Source organism: Anabrus simplex, chromosome 3, assembly GCF_040414725.1.
Source record: "Anabrus simplex isolate iqAnaSimp1 chromosome 3, ASM4041472v1, whole genome shotgun sequence".
Taxonomy (NCBI): domain Eukaryota; kingdom Metazoa; phylum Arthropoda; class Insecta; order Orthoptera; family Tettigoniidae; genus Anabrus; species Anabrus simplex.
The window spans coordinates 203,404,152-203,410,705 of NC_090267.1; the positions used below are offsets into that span (position 1 = coordinate 203,404,152).

The 6,554-nt window shown below is 43.7% G+C and overlaps 1 non-coding gene across 1 annotated transcript; it reads right to left on the bottom strand.

Moving 5' to 3' along the window:
• Positions 1 to 228: 228 nt before the first annotated feature.
• Positions 229 to 300, bottom strand: TRNAQ-UUG (transfer RNA glutamine (anticodon UUG)). The gene has a single exon. It is a non-coding gene; the product is annotated as a tRNA-Gln (tRNA).
• Between the last annotated feature and the right edge of the window lie 6,254 nt (positions 301 to 6,554).

Here is a 6,554-nt window from a genome sequence, read left to right on the forward strand (position 1 = left end):
TGGGAATCGAACCCACCTCTACTCAGTTGACCTCCCGAGGCTGAGTGGACCCCGTTCCAGCCCTCGTACCACTTTTCAAATTTCGTGGCAGAGCCGGGAATCGAACCCGGGCCTCCGGGGGTGGCAGCTAATCACGCTAACCACTACACCACAGAGGCGGACATTATTGTGTTATACACATCTGAAATCTTTATTCATATGTTATTGTTTCCTCCAAGGTAAAACATTAGGTTCCACCGAGATTTGAACTCGGATCGCTGGATTCAAAGTCCAAAGTGCTAACCATTACACCATGGAACCTACATAGCGGAGCCGTTCAACACCTGGCACAAAGTATGGAGCAATATCCGAAGTTTAACTTGCGTCGATGAGAATGCTGCCAACAACTAGCGATCGTCGCCAATTGACGTCACCTTCTGCACGTTGATTATGTACAGGTAAACCAAACACATTCATTATATAAACATAATGCCAACATAAGGCTCTAAGCAGCCACTATTATTATTACAATGTTTTATATCACACCGACACAGGTATTTTTTTAATAGCTCTTATGGTGAAGATGGAAAGGAATGTGCAAGCAGTGGGAAGAAGATATCGTGGTATTAATTAAGGTACAGCCCCAGCATTTGCCTGATGTGGAAATGGGGACTACTGAAAACCTTTTCCATGGCTTCCTACAGTGGAGTTCGAACCCACTATCTTCCGATTGCAAGCTCAAAGCTCCTTGCTTTTTCCTTTCTTTCTTAGTCTGTTTACCCTCCAGGGTTGGCTTTTTCCTCGGACTCAGCGAACAATCCCACCTCTACCGCCTCAAGCGCAGTGTCCTGGAACCTGAGAGTTTGGGTCGGGGGATACAACTGGAGTGGAAGACCATTACCTCGTCCAGGCGGCCTCACCTGCTTTGCTGAACATGGGCTTTGTAGGGGGAAGGAAGATTGGAAGGGATGGACGAGTAAGAGGGAAGGAAACGACCGTGGCATTAAGTACCATCCCGGCATTTTCCTGGAAGAGGTGTGAGAAACTTTTTTTTTTGCTAGGGGCTTTACGTCGCACCGACACAGATAGGTCTTATGGCGACGATGGGATAGGAAAGGCCTAGGAGTTGGAAGGTACAGCCCCAGCATTTGCCTGGTGTAAAATTGGGAAACCACGGAAAATCATCTTCAGGGCTGCCGATAGTGGGATTCGAACCTACTATCTCCCGGATGCAAGCTCACAGCCGCGCGCCTCTACGCGCACGGCCAACTCGCCCGGTGAGTAAGAAACCACCGAAAACCGATTCGAGGATGGCTGATGAGGGAATAGAATCCCCCTCTACTCAGTTGACCTTCCGAGCCTGAGTGGACAACGTCTCAGTCCTCGTACCACTTTTCAAATTTCGTGGCAGAGCCAGGAATAGAACTCGGGCCTTTGGGGGTGGCAGCTAATCACACTAACCACTACACCGCAGAGGCGGACGTTATTAAAATCTAAGTTTCGAAAAATAATTTTACACTAACATAACGCACCCCCAGTAGAAAAGTGACACAACTTAAAAATGGCAACTTTTCAGGAGAGCGTTTTAAAGTTGTAAAATTAGCTGAAGAAGTCCGGCTCCATAGCTAAATGGTTAGCGTGCTGGCCTTTGGTCACAGGGGTCTCAGGTTTGATTCCCGGTAGGGTCGGGAATTTTAACCATCATTGGTTAATTTCACTGGCACTGGGGCTGGGTGTATGTGTCGTCTTCATCATCATTTCATCATCACGACGCGCAGGTCACCTACGGGTGTCAAATCGAAAGACCTGCACCTGGCGAGCCGAACATGTCCTCGGACACTCCCGGCACTAAAAGCCGTACGCCATTTCATTTCAGCTGAAGAAATCACAGAATGCAGTCTTACATCTATTTATTTTCTCTTGTGAAAGTGAAAGTGTTTATTGATGTTTAGTGTAGTACTTTTACTTGAATTAATATTTTGAACCTATTGAAATAATATATAAATAATATTATTTGAACATATGGCAGTATTCTACTGACAGCAACAATCGCCGTAAAATCATTGGTAATACAACACTGTAGTACTTACGACAGTATTCTTCTGGGTCCCAGTGAATCATTTGCTCTTTACTTAAAATGTTTTGCGACATTTTAGTGGAAAAAACATTCAGTGTAATCACATAAATCTACAAAGACTATTATTATTTCCATGGCACTAGAGCCCTTGAAGGGCCATGGCCTACCAAGCGACCACTGCTCAGCCCGAAGGCCTGCAGATTACGAGGTGTCGTTTGGTCAGCACGACGAATCCTCTCGGTCGTCATTCTTAGCTTTCTAGACCGGGGCCGCTATCTCACCGTCAGATAGCTCCTCAATTCTAATCACGTAGGCTGAGTGGACCTCGAACCAGCCCTCAGGTCCAGGTAAAAATCCCAGACCTGGCCGAGAATCGAACCCGGGGCCTCCGGGTAAGACGCAAGCACGCTACCCCTACACCACGGCACTGGCACAAAGACTATATAAATGATAAATTATACAAATTCAAGTGTTTACAAAATTCAAACAGGCTTATCATAGAAGGAGACAAAGGTGTATTCTCAACTAACCACTTTAAAAAATACAAAAACTCAGACAAAACAACAGGCTTTATAATATTAAAAATAATATCGCAAAACAACATTTAACTGCCATCCTACTCCAAATCACTGTCACTTGCTTCTGGCAAGTTTTCTTTTTTAAATTATTATTAGTAATTATGGTACTGAGAAGTGATCACAGTCGAAACACAAAGTTGTTTCGACCCACATTACCTTATGTCCTTCTGTATTCACTGTAAAACTTTTGCCATTTCTGCTGAAAGCTTTTTGAGATCAAAGAAGTCATTAACCCCCATTTCATTCGCACTATAAGGTTTTCAAATTTTCTTACTACTGGCTCCCACTGACGGGGCAAATATATCGGCCCAATTTTAAGGATTCTTCTTACCTTCTGCTTTTCTTTCTTTCTTAATCTGTTTACCCTTCAGGGTTGGTTTTTCCCTCGGACTCAGCGAGAGATCCCACCTCTACCGTCTCAAGGGCAGTATCCTGGAGCGTGAGACAATAGGTAGGGGATAAAACTGGGGAGGAGGACCAGTACCTCGCCCAAGCTGCCTCACCTGCTATTGTGGTGGTGGGGGGAGGATTGCAAGAGACAGGTAAGGAAGGGGGAAGGAAGCGGCCGTGGCCTGAAGTTAGGTAATCACACCTCCTTTCCTCTTCCTTGCCTGTCCCTTCTAATCTTTCCATCCCTCCTAAAAGCTCCTGTTCAGCAAAGCAGGTGAGGCCGCCTGGGTGAGGTACTGTCCCTCTTCCCCCGTTGTTTCCCCCGATCAATTGTCTCGCGCTGTAGAGGTGGGATCCCTCGCGGAGTCCGAGGGAAAAAAGTCGACCCTGGAGTGTAAACAGATTAAGAAAGAAATTTTTTTTTTTTTTTTTTTGCTAGTTGCTGTACGTCGCACCGACACAGATAGGTCTTATGGTGACGATGGGACAGGGAAGGGCTAGGAGTGGGAAGGAAGCGGCCGTGGCCTTAATTAAGGTACAGCCCCAGCATTTGCCTGGTGTGAAAATGGGAAACCACGGAAAACCATTTTCAGGGCTGCCGACAGTGGGGTTCGAACCTACTATCTCCCGAATACTGGACACTGGCCGCACTTAAGCGACTGCAGCTATCGAGCTCGGTAAGAAAGAAAGAAAGAAAGAAAGAAGAAGAAAGAAAAGTGTCTTTCTCCAAAGGGAGAATTTCGTTCCAAACACTGGGTCTTGTACATTCTGTACATTTCAGCTATAATCAACTGTCCATCGAGATACTGCCTTTGTCTTTGCTTTGTCAAGTAATGAGATTCTACCACAACGATAGATGCAATGTGCTTTCTAATTCCGTCTTTGTCGTCGTCTTAAACTCTTATGATGGCCCTTTTTCTCTCCCTCAGCAGTTCCCAAATCATTTTTCTCTTCCATGACTGATGTCTAAGGTATAAAGGAAAAATATCTCGCAAACTTTCTTTTTCTCACCTTGTGGTAGAGTATAGTAATATGCCAAATTTGACGAACGTTTACTTCCCTCTTTCTTGTATGCATGTTACATGTCACATGTGACATTATATAGTCAGGTTTTCTCGTGAGGTCACCTATACATCTGTAATTCCTAAACAATAATTCAGATCCTCTTTTGTGAATCTACCATAATAATTTAGTCTACTCTTGGCAGCACATGGAACTTTGACCGATCTCTCAGTGACTACTTTTCTTCTCTTGGAAACATAAGACAGTCCCGTGTTTCTTGCATTTTTATTTTTATTTCATTTCACTCCTCCTTCCTTCTGTGTCTTGACCTTGACCTGCGAACTTCAATTTCCTTATTTTCTCATGGTGCCGTCCATAGCGTGGCTAATGATGGTTCAACCCTCTCTGAATTGAATGGCGGGGCGTTCGGTATTAATGCTCTGTCCTTATGATGAACAGATGCTGAGGTACTTGCTTCAACCTGTAAATAAAATTACTTATAATTAAATCCACAGTCTGTTTCCAGTCATTCGACCGGGTCAGGAATGAAATAAATGAAGCCCCCTTCTAGCGGCGAGGATGGGAATTGTGCCGGCTGTCGAAGCCTGTCGCACTCTCCTGGGGCAATGATTAATGAAATGAGTCTCTTATAACAGTAATAATATAAGTAAATCCTCTTCCCTCGTTCCATTATTTCGACATACTTAGTCTTACGAATAAAATACAGGCTCTAACTAAATATGTGGGAAAGCTCCGGGGATTCGATAGAGGGCCTGATAACAAGCAGAACATGTCCTGTAAACATATGGTTTATTTGCTTTCGTTTCCGTGCTACAGGCATTGTTTGTGGTGTACATAACACACACCACTTCACTATGCAGGTTGGTCATTTGTGTTGATAAAATGTAATTTACTACTTACAGTTCTCTACAGAAGGGGCTCAAAATTAACACATTAATTGCTCCTTTCATCTTACCGGGAACATTGACAGTACCGTCATACTGCAACTTTTTAACAAATGGTTTACATGGTTTGTTGGAAGTCGTTCCACTGGATTTAATTCAGCGCATGTGTTTCATGCGTGATGGAGCACCACCGCATTTTGCTCTTGCTGCTAGAGCAAGTTTACATCAGCGATTCCCAAACAGATGGATAGGGCGTCAGGGACCGACACCGTGGCCTGCTCGTTCTCTCGATCTCAATTCATTAGACTTCTAGTTATGGGGTCACTTGAAGACCACTGTGTATGCCACACCTATTCTTAAATGCTGCTTCAGTGAACAGAGCATGGGTGTCAGCAGCAGAGTCCTGCAGAGAGGCCCAGCCCATGAGCTGCTTCGGCAGTAGGCTGCAATGGGCTTTGAAAGGCTCGAACATAAAAAGCCCGTGACGTCATCGCACGGGCCGGTCTGGGCCAGCGTTCCGTCATTCCTACTCGGTGAGCCAAGGACAGCGCTGTGGTAGTTCCATGAGCTGACTGCTTCAATGTGTACGGTGTACTGCGTGTCAGCGGAGTGCGTTGCATTACGGTCGAGTGGAGCCAATCAAATTTGCTGTGGTTTTCAGTTTGACTTCTCCGTCCATCCTGTTTTCGGAGACGAATGTGGACTGCAGTTCCAAAAGAAAGGAAACCGTGGCAAAAAATCGTGAAGTGAAAACTTCTCGCGTGGATTTCGTAATTTGATAAAAGTAATCGTTCCTCGGTACTTACTAAGACAGTATCTGAAAATCCCTGAAGTATAAAACCTCACTGAAAAACTGAGTTTCATTTACCCCAGAAACTCTTTGTAAACCAAGTGTGTGGTATTGCCTTTTGGGGCTTAGATGACCATGCGACATAGAACTGTACACGTGAGAACGTCTTCTCTCAAGTAAAAAAGAATTCAACCCCTTTATCAGCCCTTCCTCCACCCCCAACTACGTGGATTTCCCGAAAACAAAAAAGTGACATTTTAATTTATCTTTAAAGGACATTCCAAGTACCAAGTTCCATGTCTGTAACATGTAAAGTTTTTGATATACACTGTAGATATACCGGTACTCATTTTAAAAATTCACCTACTTTTTCAATTATTTTCAGTCCCTTAAGTGTTTTTTTCCGAAAACAAAAAAAATACGTGTTTATTGATAAAGGAGCTGCCAAAGACCAAAAAATAATTCAACACCTATTACAACCCCCCCCCCTCCGAAGTTAATTTTACCCCCAAAATGTGTGTTTTTTATTTTTAAAAGTGATTTCAAATACCCCTTTTCACGTCTGCAACATCTTTAGGTTTTTTAGATATAAGTATCCTCACACAAATAATTCAACTAGTATTTCAGACATTTCATCGCCCCCTTAAGTAGATTTTCCAAAACCGAAAAATACGTATTTCTTTCTTCTTAAAGGAGACTCTAAATACCAATTTTTACGTCTGTAACAACTTCAGTTTTGAGACATCAGTACCCTAATAAAATTAATTCAAACCCCTTTTCAGTCCCTTTTACACCCCCACCATAAGTGGTTTTTCAAAGAACAAAATAATACC